Here is a 22949-nt window from a genome sequence, read left to right as displayed (position 1 = left end):
TAGCTCAGTCCTGTTGGCCGCTGTCAGCGCGAGTTCGTCCCCACGTTCGGCGAGAGATTTATTATTGCTCACAGTCAACTTTGTGTGCAGACTCTCCTCGGTGTCCGAACACCCCCGTGTGTACACGCAAGCACAAGACCAAGTGCGCACGAAAAAGATCCTGTAATCCATGTCAGAGTTCGGTGGGTTATAGAAACACGAAAATACCCAGCATGCTTCCTCCGAACGCGGCGTATGGCTGCCTAAATGGCGGGGTAAAAACGGTCATACACGTAAAAGCCGTGGGAGTTTCAGCCCATGAACGAACAAACGGCTCACACAATTTCAGCTTTCTTGTTTAGTTTATAAATTTCAGCCTCAATTCCTCGTCTCTGTAACCAGTATTAAATAGTGACTGTTTTGCTAACTGTTCAGCTGTCACCTGCCAAGTAGAACCGATGTATTCTTTATGATGTGATAAAATTAAAGTATTCATTCCACTTTGTGATGGATGAACTCGCAACTGCCAAGTATTACCAGTCTTATGATGGGATAAAAATTAAGTATTCATTCCATTTTGTGATAGGTTAACTCTCAACTGCCAAGTAATACCAGTCTAATGATGTGATAAAAATATTCATTCCATTGTGTGATGGGTTAACTCTCACCTGCCAAGTATTACCAGTGTGTCTTGTGATGTGATAAACATAAAGTATGCATTCCATTTTGTGATGATTTTCCTTATTTAAAGTGGATTTTCTGCATGACACTTGTTTGATTAAAATTAATTGTATTTGTGGCAGACAACTTGAGTTATGTTTTGTGTTTTTGTAAAAACAACTTGTTTTTTTTTAATATGACTGGAAATGAGACTAGCAGCCATGAATCCATAACTACATTTTGCTGTCCATCATAGACATCTCACTCGCACATGTTCATTGCCTCACCATACAGGAATCAAAATCCATACAAACAATTTGTATTATCCAATATTCAAACTTGTCATACACATTTATTCATACACAAGAATTATGTGTCATACACATTCAAGCAATCAAGATCCAATAAATGTATATAATTGATGTTCTTAAAAAGACTACACACACACCTAAATATATAGGTGATCTTTGAAATGGGACATTTACATGCAAAATTCAGAATGCAAACAGAGCTTTGGCTTGCAAATGTAATAGTCATTAACCAGCACATAATATGAATAATTTTTGAAATTGTGATACTGATTCAATTTTTCACATAAAATCAGAATTTCATTTATTTTAGTTTCCTGATACAAATGATTCGTCTAGCTTACCTTGAATAAACATACCAATACGTCAAAAAGTAGGACATCTGAGCTCAAAGATTAATAGTTTGGTTTGAAAAATCTCTAAATACACATAATTACAAAAACAAAACAAAATTCCGTGATAGAACATGTACTGATCTTGCAACTAAAGTAACAAGAAGGGCAAAGCCCATACGACTCGCATGCTTTACACATTTTTCCTACCAAAATACATGTGACCTTGACCCAAGGTCAAGGTCATCCAAGGTCATGCAACACAGCTGTTAATTCAAGACATAGGAGGTACAATGGTGCTTATTGGCTCTTTCTACCATGAGATATGGTCACTTTTAGTGGTTCACTACCTTATTTTGGTCACATTTCATAAGGGTCAAAGTGACCTTGACCATGATCATATGTGACCAAATGTGTCTCATGATGAAAGCATAACATGTGCCCCACATAATTTTTAAGTTTGAAACAGTTATCTTCCATAGTTCAGGGTCAAGGTCACTTCAAAATATGTATACAATCCAACTTTGAAGAGCTCCTGTGACCTTGACCTTGAAGCAAGGTAAACCAAACTGGTATCAAAAGATGGGGCTTACTTTGCCCTATATATCATATATAGGTGAGGTATTCAATCTCAAAAACTTCAGAGAAAATGGGAAAAATGTGAAAAATAGCTGTTTTTTAGGCAACATTTATGGCCCCTGCGACCTTGACCTTGAAGCAAGGTCAAGATGCTATGTATGTTTTTTGGGGCCTTGTCATCATACACCATCTTGCCAAATTTGGTACTGATAGACTGAATAGTGTCCAAGAAATATCCAACGTTAAAGTTTTCCGGACGGACGGACGGACGACTCGGGTGAGTACATAGACTCACTTTTGCTACGCATGTGAGTCAAAAAGGGGACTCGGGTGTGCTGTTAAAATTGTTGGCACATTTTAGTATCTAAAACTCACCTTTGATTTTAGGGGGTGCCTATTCTTTCTTTATTTTGTGTTTAACATTGTTTTCAACCACGAAGGTTATATCGCGACGGGGGGAGATGGGATAGAGCCACTTGTCAATTGTTTCTTGTTCACAAAAGCACTTAATCAAAAATTTGCTCCAGGGGCTTGCAACGTAGTACAATATATTACCTTACTGGGAGAATGCAAGTTTCCAGTACAAAGGACATAACACTTACATACTGCTTGAGTAAAATCTTTACAAAAATTGACTATATTCTATACAAGAAACACTTAACAAGGGTAAAAGGAGAAACAGAATCAGTTAGTCGCCTCTTACGACATGCTGGGGAGCATCGGGTAAATTCTTCCCCCAAACCCGCGGGGGGTACCTATGCGACTGACCACAATGTTTACTTTCATCAGGCACAAAGTTCTTCAGCAGAAGAATGATTAATATTCTAGCAACAAACATGCAATAAATTCATACATGATTATTGATGTTCAAAAAATGCTCTACACTACTTCACCAAACTAAATGGAGAACTGAAAATGTTTAAAACACTTTCTTTCTTTGGTGTTTTCAACCACGAAGGTTATATCGCCACGTGGAAGGGGGGGGGGGGGGGGGGGGGAATGGGATAGAGCCACTTGTTAATTGTTTCTTGTTCACAAAAGCACTAATCAAAAAATTGCTCCAGGGGAAAACACTAACCATAAACAATAAACACCACTATGAGGTTTGATAGGTAACTTAAAGGGACCTTGACCTTCAATGAACGTTGCAAAAAGCTTATGTTCTGATGAATATGGGTGAATGAGGCACCATTGAATATAAAAAGAAAAATAACTGATTTGACTCTAGTTAAACTATGGCGCTCATGGCATCATACCAAAGTTTGAACGAGTATCCCTTTCACTGTTCTGTACAGCTGTGAAAACACAGTGAGACATAATAATAATGAACATAAATTAATCACCCCTTCTCGCCAGAGCTCACGGCAATACACAATAGCAAAACAAATCAGAGCATTCACACACCGACACACACAAAGTCGTTAAAGGTTTATTGGCTGCGGCAATAATAGCCGCAAGAATAATCCTTTAGTTCGTTCAAAGTACCCAAGCATGTCCTGTATACAAAAGTAAGGCGATTGAGATTTTATTTTGGTTTTTTTACACAAGCCAGAGAACACCAGTGCTTGTGAGAGCAAAACGTTTGCCCGTAGGGAAGTGAACCTTCCTTATCTTTCGCACCAGAGAGCTGTTCAAAAGGGGTATTGTGCAAGTTGGCTATTAAACCATTGTAATTCGGAAAATGTCTTTAACCTTCGCCGGCACTCGTGGGTCCGTGCGGACCCAGAAGGGTGTTTGATTGCAAATATCTTTTAAACGAGTTGGAATTTTTTAATGAGCTTTTAGAAATGCCTCAGACACCTAACAAGCTATCATCTCCTAAAAGCTCATTAAATTTCAGTGATAATTAATTAATTAATTAATGGTCAAATTTAGACTACACACGGAAGCATTTGTGGGGACGTGCGGACCCATACTTCTCAAAGAAGGAAAAGCGTGTATACCCTTCCGAGGCACTCGTGGGTCCGTGCGGACCCAGAAGGGTGTTTGATTGCAAATGAGACAGTGACAAAAGGTCAGGTGTCATGTCTACTGTCCCGAATGACACACGATTGCTGACATTTCACCATTGCCAAAAGAATAAACAAATAAGAAATAGGTAGAAAATGAATGTGAAAACTGACTTTGATTGTTGATCAGTATTTTCTATACCACTAACAAATAATCTACTTACACATAGCTGTTTGGCAAATGTATGTTGCATGGGACACACTGACATGAAAGTGGAAGATGTTTTTCCCTCTAGAGAAACTACATATCAAGTTACACTTTTTGTGCTCTTCCATTCCAGTTGGCAATCAATTGTTAACGCATGTTATTAGAAAAAATAGAACGAAAACAGATTAGATAGAATGAAAAATGTACTGGTGATGTCATTTGGGACATACTGACATGAAAACGTCACCTTTTGTCATTGTCTCAAATATCTCTTAAACGAGTTGGAATTTTTTAATGAGCTTTTAGAAATGCCTCAGACACCTACAAAGCTTTCATCTCCTAAAAGCTCATTAAATTTCAGTGATAATTAATTAATTAATTAATTAATTAATGGTCAAATTTAGACTACACACGGAAGCATTCGTGGGGACGTGCGGACCCATACTTCTCAAAGAAGGAAAAGCGTGTATACCCTTCCGAGGCACTCGTGGGTCCATGCGGACCCATACTTCTCAAAGAAGGACAATTGTGCAAACCCTTCCGTGGCACTCGTGGGGCCATGCAGACCCATAATATTTTACCAAATACCGTGTGCAGTCTAAATTTGACCATTAATTAATTAATTAATTATCACTGACATTTAATGAGCTTTTAGGAGATGATAGCTTTTTAGGTGTCTGAGGCATTTCTAAAAGCTCATTAAAAAATTCCAACTCGTTTAAGAGATATTTGCATCAAACACCCTTCTGTGTCCGCACGGACCCACGAGTGCCACGGAAGGATATGCATATTTTTCTTTCTTTGAGAAGCATGGGTCTGCACGGCCCCACGAGTGCCACGGAAGGATATGCACATTTTTCCTTCTTTGAGAAGCATGGGTCTGCACGGCCCCACGAATGCGTCCGTGTGTAGTCGATAACGAGTGCCGGCGAAGGTTAATGGCTGAATAACAATGAGTTCCTTTATACGTTGGATTGGGCAAGCCATATATATATATATATATATATATATATATATATAAATATATCTAGCATCAATAAACCTAAAAATACACTAAGGTCTTTTTCAAAAACAATAGTCTGTTTTAAAAACTTTCAGCAATTTTCAACTTTATAAATCTATACTATAGATACATCAAAAGAAATTTGGTCAGACATGGGATTCAGAAAAAGTGATAATTAAGGAAAAAAAAAGTAGGGTCCAGGGGCAACGCCCCTGGTCGGGGTCTGGGGGCAAAGCCCCCAGAAGCTGAAGGTTTTTAGTATTTTAGACACACAAAAATGGCCCTGAAATGCATATTTCAGCTTAATCATAGCCCCCCCCTCCCTTTCCATGTTTCTCAAATTAATTTTACGCTAAGACTCAAAATAAGGAGGAGAAAGAGAGAGAGAGAGAGAGAGAGAGAGAGAGGCGGGGATGGGGGGGGGGGGGGTGGTGGCGTGTGACGGTGTGGTTTCAATGTTCTTACCTCGTCGGTGCCAAACGACCCCAGTGACTGATTACACGACTGGGTTTTCAGGATAGTCAGGTGCTTGTTGCTTTTCAAGTGGCTTTTGAGGGCAGTCTTTCCATTGGAACCGTAGTTGATAACATTAACATCGTTGCACAAAGTGCACTAAGTTTTTCCCGGCAAGTTGATTTTAGCAAAAGCATCGCCAACTTTCAGTTTCACGTCTTGTGTCTTCTGGCCTTTCTCGTATTTCCAGCTCAATGATACAACTTCATCGAGCCAGTCGAATCTCCAGAGATTTTTCTTGTACTTCTGCTGGTCAATTTCCCGGGATAGAACGGTTTCGTCTCGCTTTAGCTTCCTCATCATTTTGGCAAGTGGCTCGAAGCGATGTAAAAATGGCGCCGAATCATTCTCATACGGTATGCTTTAGCTTATACTGAATCCCCGATAGCTACGTTGAAACGGTGACTGTAGGAGACAAAGACACAGAGCGCGTTCCCATACGGATCGACCAGCAACAGTCTGACCGTTTTAGGAACCAACCGTTCAAGAATAGTATGGAATGGAGCGTCGCGATCAGCGGACCGGCCGAAAAACTTGGGTCTTTACCTACATATACCCCAACATTTTCTCAGCGGATTTGCACGAATCTCAAGAATGATCCCTGGAGCCTAAAAATTTACGGAATTCCGTAATTTTACGGAAGAATCCCATGTCTGTTTGGTGCAATTAAACAGGTAACCTAATGGCAAATCATTGTGTAAAACTTTCTTTACAACTTTCTTTCACAAAGTGTACATATTTTTTTTTTTTTTTTTAGCAATATTGTTTTCGTGGTGCAGTACCTGTGTTTAAAAATAATAAAATACACAGCGGACATAATTTCGCTTTATTTGAATGACTTTCCACTTTACAAAGATTGGTTTAGAATTAGAGCGCAGATTTAAACCAATTTGAAAAAAACAGTTGCTTATACCTTCTACCATGCTTGGTACTTTGAACAAACTTTATGATTGTTTTTGAGGCTTTCATTGTTGCAGCCCAATGCTGCTCAGTGCAAATTAACTTTTTTGAAGGCGAAGTGTCTGCACCCAGACACATCCTTACTCTGAGGTCTCAAAGCAAACCCGCAAATTGAGGCACACCTCCCAACGCCATGCAAGATATTGCAGATTTATTGCACGATTACGTGGCTAGAGCGGATAGGGCAAGTAGCCTAATAAGTTTACAATTTAAAACGAATGCTTCTTTCATTGACAAAAGCAGTAATCATGTGTCAAAACACTGGATCGGCTTTGGAATGCGCTTGTAAATAAAAGTAGACAATGAATTTTTCTTGTGATTCCACTGACCAATCTGCTTGTAGTCTGGACAATCAAGCGTACAAAATATGGCAAAATCGTATGGGTTCACAGGTCTGCTATACACTTCAGGTTTGGGGTGTCCACAAGCTAACTTTTTTTTTACTCGAGCATGTTGGCAACGAACTGGAGAACAACATCTGACCATGTTGATCGGTGGGTGGCCCACTCCGAGGGTCAATGCGCTCCGTTAGTTGCACGAGCTGTTCCTCAGAGAGGGGGCAAGCCGTGGCAGGCACATCCTAACGACTGTCTGGCAAAGGATGGTCCTCGATTATCGATTGAAGGCTTCTCCCTTTCCAGAAGTCCTGTACTGCTGTGGATGTGCTGGCTCGTCTCTCCAGCATCCCCCTGAAGAAGAGCTGCAGGGGAGTTCTGTTGCGCTCTGTCCTCAGGGGTTGGTGGTTCTTCTGTTCCACAATCCACTGTAGGGACCGGTTCAGCCTGGGCAGAAAAACATAGTGGAGGGCCCACAAGTGAATGGGATTGTCCATGTTCAGTATCCCCAGACCACCTTCTGCCTGTGGTGTTCCCATTGCAGTAAACAGGTCATGGTAAGGGTTCACCACATCTTTCCAGACGTCGAGCCAGAGACGCTCGATCCTTTGGTTATGGTCACTGCGGCCTTGCATCGCACTGCCTCTCCCTTCTCCCCTGTGTTCATTCATGAGGGCGACGACATCCAGATTCTCGCCACCATGGTCCATGCGGACTCTTGACGGGAGTCCAAAGCGTTGGGTTCCACCCAAAAACAGATCCCGAACGGTCTCTGACCTGTTGTTTCGGTGGCATGGAGGAAGGTAGTGGCCCGGCTAAAGCCATCGATTGCCCCATGAATCACCATTTTCCACCTGCAATATAACAAACAGAGATCCGTTTCCATATGTGATTTCACCACACAAATTCTGATTAAAGAGTTATTGGGAAATAAGTACAGGTAACATGCTCAGTAAATATTAAAAAGTAATGGTCAAAGTGCTTTTTCATGACCGAGAATCAAGACCATTATTTTTAATATATATCATTGAGAAAAGGTGTGTAACCCATTTAATCCACCTTTCTTCAATTTTGCAAAGAAATAAATCAAGAAAAGCAATTGCTTTATATGACTTTTCTTCGTCATGTCCATAAGCCTTAAGGGTCTTGTAGGTCTTAAAAGGAGGATTCCACTAACTGCTGGGACTCTAAAATTTGATAAAAATAAGCAAAATTTTGGTAATGTCTGCTGGTTAATAACACATACAATTCAGTGAAATTTAATAAAAAATAACTGAGAAAACCGCAATGTAAAGCTTTTACAAACTTGACCCCACTGTGACCCCAAAATGTGACAGGGATCAACCAAACTAGGGTCACGTAGGTAGATGATCAAATCCTTCAAGTGTTCAAAGTTTCAAAGCTCAAGCTTCAAAAACACCTGAGATAACATCAATGTTAAGATATTTTGATTCGAACATGACCCCCTGTGACCCCAAAACTTGACGAAGGTCAATCTTCTTCTTCTTCAGCGTTCGACGATGGCTGTGTCTAGATTCTTTCAGGCCTGGGAATGAGTAAAAGTGGTTTGGGCGTACTGACGGGAAAATGTTGCGTTTTAAGCATTTTTAAGGGCACACGGAGGCTCTTTTCTTACACAATTAGAAAAGGACTTCGTCGTAAATACGACGAAAGGCGTATCATTCCCAGGCCTGTTCTTTGGCCCGTGATGTTGACGAAGTGGGCTGTGACGAAGGTCAATCAACCTTATGTCGTCTTCTTCTTCTTATGCGTTCGTGGGCTGAAACTCCCACGTGCACTCGTGGTTTGCACGAGTGGAATTTTACGTGTATGACCGTTTTTTACCCCACCATTTAGGCAGCCATACGCCGCTTTCGGAGGAAGCATGCTGGGTATTTTCGTGTTTCTATAACCCACCGAACTCTGACATGGATTACAGGATCTTTTTCGTGCGCACTTGGTCTTGTGCTTGGTGTACACACGGGGCTGTTCGGACACCGAGGAGAGTCTGAACACAAAGTTGACTCCGAGAAATAAATCTCCCGCCGAACGTGGGGACGAACTCACGCTGACAGCAGGCAACTGGATACAAATCTAGCGCGCTACTGACTGAGCTACATCCCCGCCCACAATCTTATGTCAAGTTGGTACATTATCAAAACCTAGAAGTGTGCGTACTATTAACCCTTACACCGGTGCAATTCTGTAACACATGTTACATAGCCACTGGTGAATTAACAGAGAGAAACATAACAAAAAACAGTCATATAGGTTTTCGCATCAATGGGAGGTAATCGGAACCGACCAAACAGACTGAGCCAATAGCGCGACATATGTCGTGACAACCAGGTGACAGCATACGTAAAGTAGCGCGACATATGTCGCGACAACCAGCCTAAGGGTTAAAGCTCTAGCTAAAAACACATCTGAGATAACATCAACGTTAAGTTTTTATTAAACGAACATGACCCCGCTGTGACCCCAAAATTTGATGAGGGTCAACGAAACTGCGGTCACTTCGTGAAATCATCAAACCCTAAAAGTGTGCAAAGTTTCAGAGGTCTAGCTGTATAAACTTCTGAGATAACAGCTCAACGTTACATTTTTTGTCCTTGGACAGACAGACAGCCTGCCCACAGCACACATAATTATTTTGATCAAGTATTATTCACTCAGCCAGTCTACCTGCACAAGCATGTGATTAATCCATGGTTGAAGAGTTCTGTGAAAATTGCGCAATTCTGCAAACTCTTTATAGCAGTTAATTTAATTTCGAATAAAATAAAGTACATAGTTGTTCTGCTAAGACGATAAGGCAAATATTTTTGCGTTCTTTTCATGTTTAAGTATCTCGGGAAAAAAAGTTCTATTTATGAAGTGAAATATAATTGACCTACAGATTACTGTCTTTTTATTTGTACAAATGCAAAATGGGAACAACTCTATTTTCTACACAAAATATGAGAGTTACTTGCCTTGAGACCTTGTGTCTGGTACAACGTAGATTTTGATTTAGAAAACAACCAAACTTATGGATCTTATATTGGATTCTGTGTGTTGAAACCTGAAATGAATAGTGTAAATGCAGTTGAGTATGTATGAGCTCTTTCCTCTTTCGAATATTTGAGCATTCAGAACTTTTCAGTCACCAAGCAGTGACCACACAGTGTGGTTTCTCAACCTATGAGCTATCGAGGATTCAGACTGGTTGCTGGGTGGTTATTTGTTAGGACTAGGTAGCTTGGTATTCACCGAAAAGTATTCCCCCCTCTGCTTATTTCTCTGTTAACTTGAAGGGGTGTTTATTGTTAAAAAAAACACCAAGCAACCAAATTTAAATAACCACCCAGTAGAAATGGTAAGGTATAACCAGAATATGTTTTGTATTCCGTGGGGAAATCATCAATGGACCAGTCTTTCATTACATATCCAGAAAATGACAAAATAAAAAGAAAAGAAAAGAAAATACTTGCACACGACTCACCTTCGTTACCCACCTACCCCTTAGAAGACGCCCTTCCTTTTACGATCCCAAACAAGACATTTTCAAGACCCTGTTTCATAGCTGCCAACCCCTGTGAAGCCCAAAGAGTAGCATTTTGGAACTTTCACCAAATGTCAGAGTTGCAATTGGTGTTTATAAGCGTAGCACTCGCATAATCTTAAATTTGAATCGCAAGCCCGCATTTAAAATGCCATCAAAAACGTTTGTAAGATTCTGAGAGCTCTACGACATTACAACCGTCTAAACATAGTTCAATGTCACACGCTTTCCTTCTTTGCCACTACTAAAGCAAACGTATGCAAGATTGTATGTTACACGCTTTAGGAGCATGGCAAGAACGGATTCAAACTCAAAATCGTCACTCCAAAAAAACATAAAATGCACACACGACTTTTATTTCTCCTGCTGTTATCGTTTCTTCTCTTTACAGATTCTTCAACGCTCAGAATACTGAAAACGGCACCCCAGACGACAGTACTGTTTCCATACGCGAATTTAACTTCCCTTGGAAAGTGGTTCGCTCAGGAGGCCTGTTTGTCTGACACTATAAGGACAGAGTTCTGTAGTGGAATGCATGAATGGAGACTATCAAGCTAGTTGGGAACTAAATCCAAAGTTCGAAACTATCGCTCTAGTGCGCAATGCATGGCACGATATTTTCAAATGTTCCGACCTAAGTTGGTGACTAACTTGCCTAAATTTGGTCCTCCTCCGAGGAGGACCAAATTCCTTAGTTTCGAACTATTGCAAAAATACAAATGGCGGCCGCCATGACAGTCTTTGATTTTGCTGTACAAAAAAATCAAATATTCGGCAGTCCGACGCATGAACCAAAGAATGATGTCGACAAAGAAGTTGAAACATTGATTGCGCTTTGGAGGGGGTTCAAATACAAGTCGTGAAGTGACCAGCACAGCTGATTTGGGACACGATCTACCTTGAGTCGGGAGATTTGCTATGAACATTGACTAAATGTCCACTTTTTACATCAGCGACTGTACAAATTTGGCTTGTACATCTTCCTGTCGCTGATTTTAATCGGTTTGGATCATCCAACAGGTAAGAGCAAGATTCATCCGTTGTGTGCGTGTAGTTTGTGTGTCCCACGGTGTGTGTGTTCGTCTGTGCGCCTCGGTGTGTGAGTGTGTGTCAGATTATATTGCAATAATACATTTGTTAGAAAGTGAGAGCAAGGGTAGATCTAGATCTATGGGCCAGGCAGTACTGTCTGAGTGTCTCCGAAAGCGTGTTCAGTGTCATAGGAAAATAGGCCTACGAGCCATTGTGTAGTGGTGACGATGAAAGATACAGTTGTTGTTTTTCTGACAGTGACATTGACAATGAACGATCGTCAATGCATCAATGATTATGCACAGCAGCATCGGTTTCTTCGGAACTGTGCACTGTTGACTGAATTTCCCACGGTGGAGCAATGAACAGTAGACACTAAAACAAAGCTAATCTAATGCATGGAAGCATCGCTGTAGATCTATCTCATTCAACTAACAATATAATGCAGTGAATGGCAAATCTATCTCTGAATGAACTGTTGTGTATCCTTATTTGCTGTAAATGTCCTGGCTCACACTGCACTCCCAACATTAGAAGTATGTTTTCTAAGCTGAATGCATGTATAATTTGATATAGTAAGTGTGTAAAGCCAAGAGTAACACTAACTGGCCCAAAACAATTTTTGTGTGTATACAAATGAAGAAAGAAACTGACTTCACTTGAATCACTGCCACTGAAAGTGTGTCTATTGTGTATTTTTAGAAGGGTTATTCAACAATGACTTATTTTTCTGTTTAAATACTTGATATTTACTCTGCATGAACAGAGTCAGAGGTAAATGCTGCTGTATAAACTATGATTGTGAAAGAGGGGATAAAAGAATCAATGAGCGAGTGGTTTAATTATAATACAGTTATTATTTATTGTTAATTAATTATTTTATGGTGTGTTTTTTCAGGCCTCCTAAGAAACCAGAGATGATGTGTGATGAAGTGTTCATACAGCTCTTGCATTCAGATATATGGATTCTGGAGAGGATTCAGACTGAGTGGACATGCTGCTTTACAGACTACCATGAAGAGTAAGTCACACATTTCTGTACCACTACCAAGTACCTGCTTGTGCCTATTAAATTGTTATTGTAAAATTGATTTATGATATGTAAATTGGCACTGGTGATAGTAGTTTGAAGCTGTGTAGCTGTTTTTGGCAGACTTTTGTACGTTGTGTTGTAAAGAGATCTGCGTTTCACATTAGATGCACTTACAATCTAGATAGATACATTCAGCTATGTCAACACTTGTTACATCTGAATCTGAGAGTAGTGGCAGGAGATGCAAGTTTATTGACACAAAAACATTACGGCTTTGTATAAAATAAATTCTTACATCTGTATGTATCCTTGCATAGTACAATTTGTACTATTTATACAAAATTGTACATAAAGCTTGGTTTTAGTTCTCTTTCTCTTCTCAAATCCTTTGCCACTATTCTCAAAGTAAATTAGGGCCTACACAGTGTGAATGAACTAATGCAGCACAGGAAAATAAAACAAAATTGCAAGATAAAATGAAATCATTACTAATTTACTGGAATTATTTTAAAGGCACATACAGTTATTCTTCCCTTGGCTCACCATCCTAGATCTTGCCAGGCTTTTACATTGAATAAGAATGAATCTGTCCTATCCCATGTACAACTGGCCAGATCTGAAATGGCCAAAATCAATGGGATCAACACACATCCCCAGAATCTTCATCACTGGAAAATGTGGTGGGTTGAATGTATTTTAATAGAAAGGCTGACAGGCGAGTGCTTTGGATCCTGAAAGTTCTGTTTTGGACTGAAATCGAGACACATTTCCCAATGAAACTCAAACTGTATAGTGCTGATGCTGAAGAGCGAAAGTGTGTGGGTTGAGGGCACACTTGTTTTTGACTAAAATCGAGAAACATTTCTGCCGTGCACAAAGTTCATACACGCACAGATTTTTTTAAAACCAAAACCCATCCCCGTGAATACTGAAGGTGCTCAGTTATATGTTTTCTTTATTTTTCAGGAAGGACCGCTACATTAAGGGAAGGCTGTTTGCACCTTGGTTCCTGGGTTCGCTGGGGACGATGATCAAATTCAGAGTACCATCACAATTCTGTGCTTTTCCATCTGATTCGGCTGAGAATGCTTGCAGAGGTTTCTACACTACCCGTCATAAAAAGTAGGCAGATGCGTTTGAGGGCAGATCTTACTGATGAGGCTGTTGATTGAAAAACCAAGTATATGACTGAAAAGGCCATTAATTTCCCTACTTTATTCAGAAACAAAATTGGGTTTTCATGACGTAGTGTCTATGCAATGAAACCTGCAACACAGACACCCCCCCCCCCCCCCCCTCCCACAAATCAAATTCACCAAATCAAGCTTCCCGTGTTAAAATCAACAACACAAATCAGAACAACTAAACCGAAACATGTTTTGCATGTCATTAGACAGAACAATCAAATCTTTATCCAAAACAGTCCGTTTTGTTCACATATATCTTGTCTAACATGAACGCTATGGCATGCTGAGCGTGTAGTTGTCAATCCTCTCAGTTTTTGAAGTCGTTTTAGCGGGTAATGAGACCAAAAATGGTACATTTCAGAACTCCTCAACGCATTGTCTTAAAACTGTCAGTGATTTGTGCTAACACATGTCGTTAAGTACAAAAATGAGACCAAAAAATGGTACATTTCAGTAACTCCTCAACGCATTGTCTTAAAACTTGTCAGTGATTTGGGCTAACACATGTCGTTAAGTACACACGGAATCTCAAGTCATGTGAGATATTAGTTCTGCTGTTGCGCGACATGCCAGAACGAATTTTAAAAATAAAAATGTACCCTGTCCAATGAACTGAATTTGTAAAAATAATTAGCATGCATTAAGAAAAATGAAAGCTTCAATTTACCTTTAATTTCATACATTTTCAACTATGACTGTTCACAGCGCACTTGTACGCACACACACATTCTTGGAAAATGCTCTTTCAAGAGCCATGATCAGTTAAGCGTGTCAGCCGTGAGCTTTTCTAGGCGTAGGCCTACATTTGCGCTCAGCGCTCTGAATGAGGCAAAATATTAATGTTCGCGTTGAAATCCTCATACCGCCAATGTCTGATAAAATATGTACATGAAATTTAATTGTGTGACGCATCTGTTATTGTTCTTGAAGATAACAACAAATTAATTGTTTTTCAATGAGTCAGCGAAGACCTACCATCAATTTAAGAACTCTTTCTGGCATGTCAATTAACAGCAGACTAATGTCTCAAATGACTTTAAAATCCATATGAACTTTCCCACATGTGTTACTACTGTTAGCACAAATCACCGCAACGTTGAAGGCAATGCGTTGAGGAGTTACAAAAACGTACCGGTTTTTGTCTCATTACCCACTAAAACTGCCTTTTACAGCTTCTCAGAGGAATGACACCTACACAAATCAACATGCCTTAATGTCAGTGTTAGACCAGATATGTGAACAAAACTGACTGATTTGGATGCAGATTTGATTGTTTTTTCTATTGACGTGCAGAAGATGTTTTGTTTTGGCAGTTCTGATTTTTTGTCAATTTTAACGCGGGAACATTGATTTTGCGAATTTGATTTTGCAGGGTGTCTGTGTTGTATGTTCCACTGTATAAACACTATGTCATATAAACCCAATCTGCTTTCTGAATAGGTTTGAGGAATGAATGGCTTTTTTCAGTCATATACAGGATAAACCAAAAAAATGTAACACTAAAACAATGCTAATAACTTCTACATCTGTTGACCGAATCACTTTATTTTTAAGGTACATAAACCGCAGCCAGTGCATGACCCTTCCACAAAGTGGACATTTTGTAGATCAAATGTAACTGGTCAAATGGTCTGACTTTTGTGCTCTATTTCAAAAAATAAATTCCAAATTCGGCGGTCGATTCACTAAAACGAAGTTTGACCATGAACGGTATCAATACTTACTTAATTTAAACCCTCCAGACTTTTAGCTTTTATATTATCTGAATGTCTGAGTATACACTCCCTAGATCATCGGTGACCTGAAGAAAGCCGTTATATACTCATAGACAGACGCGTGTGAAGCATGTTTAAATGTGGAGTACGCTCATTTAAAAAAAAAATACACCAAGTTTGTTTGAGAATACTCCAAGTCCAAAACAGGGATTCCCAGGTCTGAATGTTGATTAAGGTATACTTTTGTGATTCGAATTGCCCCGAATGTTACAATCTTGAGCGCTTAGATCGGGCAAGTTTGGCTACCGCTCAATTTTAAAACCCGTACCGTTGAGTCGATCCCCAAAATTGGGAACTTAATTTAAAATTGCACAAAAGTCAGCCTATTTGATCTTCAAAATTGTCACTTTGTAGAAGGGTCATACATAGGCTGAAGTTTATGTCCACAAATGTAGGTTATTAACTTGTTGTGGGTTGCATTGTTTTTGGGTCAACTGTATTTGGTTTTTTTAATAAACGGCCTCATCATAAAGATTTGCCCTCAAACGGATCTGCCTACTTTTTATGACGAGTATTAAAGTTGGCTCAGTGGCTAAAGAAAACATTCTACAGGATGAATAAACAAACAAACAAATCTCATGATTCTCTGTGTTTTAATGTGTGTGTGTGTGTGTTTTTGGGAGTTTGTTTTGGTTTTTAGTGAGAGATGGCTGGTGGTTTGGATGGGGTGAAAAGCTGAGTGACACTGTGATTGTGGATAATTAAATTGTTGTTGCTGCTGTCAGTTTCAAGGCACCGTTCTTCTTGCAAACCCAAGTTTGGCTTACTATTTTATATCTGCATGGGCTCTTACATGAGGTTAGGCCATCTATACACTTTGATACATACCAAACATTTACATTCTGACTGGGTCATGTGCAAAGTTGGAATGTTTGAATGAATACATTTTGCGGATTGATGCCAGTAGAAGTTAAACAAATTAATTGATCAAACATTCCAACACTTCAAAGTAAACACACGTGTTTTTGACAGCTGGTATATGTTAAAGTGGAGGGATGGTTTTATTCCACGTGAAGCCTGCATGCCACATCTGAGACGTTGAGCGAAATCGTTTACACAAAATATGCAATCATTGTTTATCATCATTTAAATTAAACGTTCATACACAATGACACAACAAATGTTGTCGGAAACTCAAAAGAACACATGAAAGAATAAAAGATGATCAATGCAGCAAAACGCGCCACTTGTACAGAGTGGGTTACAATTTCATTCTTTGTTAATTTAGCCTTCACATTTCCCTTATCATATCTTATATTTTAACATCGTTCTGTTCTTGTCAGCTTGAAATGTTGCAGTTTTTACTCACGAAACAGGTTAGTCTTCTGAAGTCAGTGCAACATCAAAGCTAAAATTTCACACATGAGATGCATTTTGATGATCAGCTCTACCATACCGAAGCAATGCATTTAAACTGGCGCAGATTAATTTTCAAATGATGTTCAAGCAACAGCTAGCTTCCTTAAAGGCATATGTACGCGCTCCCGTGTTTACAAAGTGTAGTTTGCCCATAATCGATGTCAAACGCACCATAAGACCATATAATGACGATATGTCACCATGCGCGGACCATAATACATGCATTACAGCTTGTTCTAGCCTCTGAAAAAGTGAGGATGTCAACAAAGCCGCGGTGTTAGCTCCCTTGCATCAACGTTACATGTGTTGCCAAATCTATAAATAGGACGATCCAGATCAAATGAAAATTAACATATCTCAACATTGAAGGGGTCCTAGACCACAATATTTTGCAGGGAACTTAATTTAGCATGTCTCCAGCTGTTGTATAGCGTGTATAGTCATCGAGTACATATGCCTTTAAGACAGAGTGTCTAAGTTACAAAATATAGTCATCTCAGTATCCAACTTCATTACCTCTGTTTCTTTGCTTGCTTAGAAGAACTTCTCAGAGTGTTTGCGGCATTCATCAAACAAGATCATACACATTAAAATATTGTCACTTCCTACTCATTGAATAATGTATTCATTGTATCTAATTATTCATGTTAAAGACCAGCACAAAATTGCAATCATTTAAATATGTCACTGACATAAAGTATTCTACCCGATCTGGAAAAAAGGAAGAAAATCATAAGTGCATGATTCAAATCACTGATGATGTCTTGTAATTCGGTAGTGTTTCCAGTTAATCTTTTCTCTTTACATCTCACAATTCTTTTACTAGTTTGTTTTCCAAGTAGAACACCAGGCCAAAACATTGTTGGCTCCTTTTGTATGACATCACACATTTTCAAGGATTTGCTTGCTAACTTGCTTGTTTCTTAATTTGTTTAATGATCGCTCCAAATTACATTCCTTCCTTTATCTGGCACTCTCGTTCTCAACTTTGTCCCTCCCTCTTAGCGGTTTAGAGAGAGAGGGAGAGAGTGAGTGTGTGTGTGTGTGTGTGTGTGTGTGTGTTAGTGTGTGCGTATGCCTGTGTGTGTGAGAGAGAGAGAGAGAGATAGAGACTGAGAGAAAGAAAGAGAGAGAGTTGATCTATTGTCTTGATTCCTCATTAAATTTTCTTTTGTTGTATAGTGTAGAACTTAGACAGCTTCGTGACATACCTGTGGTGCGGTTTTATGGTCGTTTAACTCTCCATCGGTGAACCATGCAATTATTTCTCTTCAACGATTACTCGGTCTCTACTGACAACTCTAAACTCCACAAAACACGACTTTTTTCAGTTCAGAAATGTCAGTTTCGCTCCCATAGATTGAAACACAAACTTAAATACATCCATACATCATTGTCTGTTACAAAGTTCCAGCTTTGCTTTAAAATGCACAATCAGTATGAGGGACACGGACTTTTTCCCAGTACATACCGACTGAGCCATCACTCAAATCTTCGACGACACTGACTCAGCCTATATGCTGCGTACATCTCCCCGGTCGGGCAGTTTTAGCTCTCGTAATGTGCGGAAGAACTGAGAGAAACATTTGCGTTCTGCCTATGTTTGTCTTGTTTGCTCGCCAAAATAATATTGCATCGATCAACCACTCAAGTTCGCACTGTTACCATGTTCCCAATCCATGCTGGTTTGTTTACCACTTTCGAAGGTGAAGAGTTCACGCGCGCCTGCGCAGTGACGGGATTCCCCGTGACGTCACTTGAAAGTTATGACCTACTCTTTTTGTTGGTAACTAAGTAGTCTCGACCAAGTTCGCTCTCATGCATTGCAGACTGACTAAATCTGTAGTTACGAACTGCGTAGTTCGAACCTACGTTTAGTTGCTAACTATAATAGTCTCCATTCATGCATTCCACTACTGAACATAGATGACAAAGATTCCGGAATGAACAAACATTTGCGGATGCAGACACAGAAAGACGTCATGAAGAATGAGATGCTTCAAAAATACAGACTGTGACGATGACTGTGACGTCATTCCCATATAACGAGACGTCATTCACAGTTGTTCGGCCACTTCCGTCAAAAAGTAGATTTAGACAATCAACGTAATCTCGTGTGGAAGAAAACGTCTGTCACACAACCAAGTCGGAATAGCAGGTATTATTACCTATACACGCAAAGTCTGTCGAATTCTTCGGCAAAAATCGTTGAAAATGATTTGCCCGCATCGGTGTGGAACTTGCACCATAATCTTCACACCCTTACGTTTCCCCGTTTTTATCCTGTCTCCCTCCAGTTTCCACTTCTAACACCGTCACTGTGCACAGCTTACAACTTAACAAGTGCATTGCATATTCTAATCAAATTCACAATTGGCGCATAGAGTCACCGGAAATGCGAATGCTTGCAATAAAATTCACGATTTGCTAAGCAAGTCACGTGGACAATATCGAGTCATAACGGAGTGGTTCCCAGCCATCGGTACTCGACTAGTTATGCAATGTTCATTGTTGATTGTCAAGCAATAAGGAACATTTTGCACGCTTGTCATTTTTTTTTTTTAGCGTAGCAGCTCAGGGCTTAGAGTAGCAGCGTAGCAATTCCTGCAAAATCGGAGCATGCTGCGCCAAAATCGTAGCAATTGGCAGGTATGCTGTTCTCTAAGATATTCTGCTCATAACCTCTGTAAGTTTACCCCCATTATAAGACCTTATTATCTCAGGGTTATGTAGGTCTTAAAAGAAAGATTCCAGCGTCATAAAATAAGAGAATTCCTTATCACCCTTATGCCACCTGTATCAATCCACTCAAATTCCATGTTCAAACTGGCACAACCCCCAACATCATCCCCACCACCGGACACACTCAACATTCACCAATTTTTAAAAAGGATTTTTTTGGCCCAGTGTATGTATTTGTAGCTGTACTCACGATATCAACTTGTGGTATCCGTCTAGATGCCAGAGAGCGTTTGGTCCTGATACTTGGTACAGACGACGTCTCGTGGGCCTCAACGCCAAAGCTCTGACAGCTACTCCACCAGGATCAACCCGCGGGATGGCTCCCCGTACTCTGTGCCTTTGTGGAGCGTGTAAGAATACAACTTATTACACTAACGTGACATACCACTCATGTCATAACAATACCATTCACTCTACATTGCATGTGTAAAGAGGTCTTGTCTGACAAGGACCTGATTTTTCACTGCCTCCAATACCGAAACAAGCGTCCTTCTTTGACACTCGGAAGAATTTTAAGAACGTAAACACCACACCAGTGACATTTCCTTGCTTTGACATAAAAGATTACACGAGGCATTCGGAGAGATCCAGGTTCAATTTTTAAGCTTCTTCAATTCTGGGCGCTTCGACAAAGGGACATTTACAGCAATGAACATGCAACAGTATGTACAGGGTCCCCACTGGTTTTTAGAAACAAAATTCCATGACTTTCCCATGAGCCTCAATAACATTTTCCATGACTAGATCCACAGGTCGCCATTTCCGAACACGCAAACTTTTTACATCTTGTCACTGCCAGTTTTGACACTGGCTTGCTTTGCACTGAATTTGAGTCAGTTTCTACGCAGTGTCTCTTTGACAAGCAAGTCAAGCATTGCTACGCAGTCAGATTATCGGTAATGTTTGCTGTCCTGTCATTTCACTAACTGACCAGCACTGTTTGTATCCATCTGCACTTTCGTAAATTCCTTTTCATAACCGTCACTAACACTGTGACTTGACGAACTGTCATTTTTTTCACCGCGATACACAGTTCATTGCGAAGATCTTCCTTGGTAATTCGTTCCAATTCCGCATACTTTTTGTTGTCAAGAAACAACTCGAAAGAAAGCTGGCGTGCTAAAGGTTATTTTTTTTTCTTTCTTATTTATGTTAAATTCCATGACTTGAATTGAATTCCATGACTTGAATTGAAATTCCATGACTTTCCAGGTCTGGAAAATTAAAAATCAAATTCCATGACTTTCCATGACCTGTACGAACCCTGTATGTAGGATAAACAGAATACTAACTATGGCTTCCTGTTTGATACCAGTTTTACACTAGTGTTTTGAAATATTGTTCGCAGTTAATATTTAAAAGCACAACTTGAGTAAAAACTGGTATTTCATAGGAAACCATATAGTATTCTCTATGTGGACAACAATGTCACAGGCTTACCCACTAAAGTTCTTTAGGAGCTTCTGACATATTTGCCTTAAAAACAACATGCAAAATAACTTGTGGAATCCAAAAGCACCATGTCGCATTAGTGGCCCAATTAGAGCTGCAGACTATTACGCTTTCGATGTAGCATGCTACTTGTAAAACAGAAAATGCTACTTCGTTATACAGACACTCTACAATGTTCATTTGTTCCTGCTGCTGTTTTCTTGTCTGAACACAGTTATTGCAACATTTGTGTCTTGACATATAAATGTAGGTGCAGTGGATTATAAGATGATGCAATACTTAAAGATAAACACCATTTGCTACACTATAAATTCAAGATTGCTACACATGAAGCTTCATAGGGGCTGACAGCTCTGCATCATACACCAGCACATAAATCTTACTGACTGAGTTGATGTGTATTTACACATTGCACACCTCCCACATTGAAGTAAACAATTGAATATCTTCAGTTAATCGAAGTACACTTAAAGATGAAGTTCTCTCCATAGGAATACTGTGCATCACCCTTGCATGTAATGAACTCAAAGTACTATGTGAACAGAACAGAACCAATTCTGGTCTGTTTGCAACCGCATGAACGCAGGAAAGAGATCATTGTCAGATTGAATTACAATTAACATTGACACGCTTCCATTTGAAACTTTTCAGTTGTCATTGTGGATTGACGCCCGGGCCCCAGATCCTGCGTTTAACTTTATCCTCGACGAACAAAACAACAGGCACCAATTGGGTTGCCGCCTCACCCTGTGATTGTGTTGACCAGGTTGGCAACCGAGCCAGACAGGGTAGAATTGCTGGTACCGGTTGTCATCGATCCCGATGTTTAGGCGATGGCCTCACGATCACCCGAAACAGCTTCTTGCAGACGTTGGTTGTCTTTCTGGAGCGAGACAATGGCCACTTGGCAGTCTCTTGCCGCTCCCAGCCTGCGTAGTTCTGCCAATACCGCGGCCAAAGCAGTGGCGCTTTCTTCCCCTCCTGCTGTGGCTGACTCAAACCCACCGGGTTGTCGCTGCGAGGCTGTCTGGTTGCTGGCCCTCGGCCGACCTGCAGCGGCTCGGGTCACTTCGGCTACCCGCCTTGACGCTGCCCTCCTGGGAGGCATATTCCTGTGCAATAAAAACAGGATATGTGAACACAGCCTTATTTGTCAGATTACTGAGAATTACACATAAGCCTTGAACTTGTCTGCTGCTCCTTGCAGGAGTTAACAACTCCTTCACTGTTCAGCCTGTAAAAGGTGTTTAATATCCCATACTTCTGAAGTTGTCACCAGATTTTGGGAGTCTGAAATACAAACCAAAGAAATTGATTAAAATCTGCCCAAAGTACTTCAAACCAATTGGTGTTTTCTGTGTCAAACTCAAATCCTGGCACCCAGTACCCCACCAAACGAGTTTGGAATCTCTGAGGCTCAATACATTTATGACAAACAGAACACCAACAGGAAATTACATCATGGTTCTCTGAACTGTCACACACCAACATAATACCTGGCTAACAAATCCACATACTAACTAATGTTGGAATCTCTGAGGCCCTATAGCTTAATTTGACAAAAAGAACAACAGCGAACCATGTTTTTCTGATTCTCTGAAAAATCAGCCCCACCATGAAATATTACCTAGCCCACGGTACATGTACTTTAACCAAAATAGTGTTTGTAATCTGTGAGCACCAGCCCACAAGTGACAACAGTACCTCCACATGAAATATTACCTAGCCCACAGTACCACAATCAAAAAAATTTGGAATCTCCTAGGCAAAATAACAGGTGATTGACAAACAGTACTTTCCACAGGAACCAATATTTCCTGATTCACTGAAAATGACAAACACCCGAGGTAATTGACATACAGTACCTCCACAGGAACAAATATTCTGATTCTCTGAATTGACAAACGCTCACATGAAAAGGCATCGTAACACCACCATGTTCATCAGAATCTCACCTGAAAATTATTTCCAAGTACTCTGGAAAAACACTGATCCATAC

General features: G+C 40.1%; 2 long non-coding RNA genes across 2 annotated transcripts; one reads left to right on the top strand and one right to left on the bottom strand.

Annotated features, from left to right (window-relative positions):
* Positions 1-971: 971 nt before the first annotated feature.
* Positions 972-19904, bottom strand: LOC138967472 (uncharacterized). Its single transcript, XR_011455972.1, has 2 exons — positions 19689-19904; positions 972-7680 (listed from the first exon to the last, which is right to left on the bottom strand). It is a non-coding gene; the product is annotated as an uncharacterized lncRNA (long non-coding RNA).
* On the top strand, positions 10867-13704 carry LOC138967471 (uncharacterized). Its single transcript, XR_011455971.1, has 3 exons — positions 10867-11390; positions 12301-12423; positions 13402-13704. It is a non-coding gene; the product is annotated as an uncharacterized lncRNA (long non-coding RNA).
* Positions 19905-22949: the final 3045 nt, after the last annotated feature.

Source organism: Littorina saxatilis, linkage group LG5, assembly GCF_037325665.1.
Source record: "Littorina saxatilis isolate snail1 linkage group LG5, US_GU_Lsax_2.0, whole genome shotgun sequence".
Taxonomy (NCBI): domain Eukaryota; kingdom Metazoa; phylum Mollusca; class Gastropoda; order Littorinimorpha; family Littorinidae; genus Littorina; species Littorina saxatilis.
The sequence above is the reverse complement of the archived record's forward strand: the minus strand, read 5'-3'. Positions and strand labels throughout refer to the sequence as shown.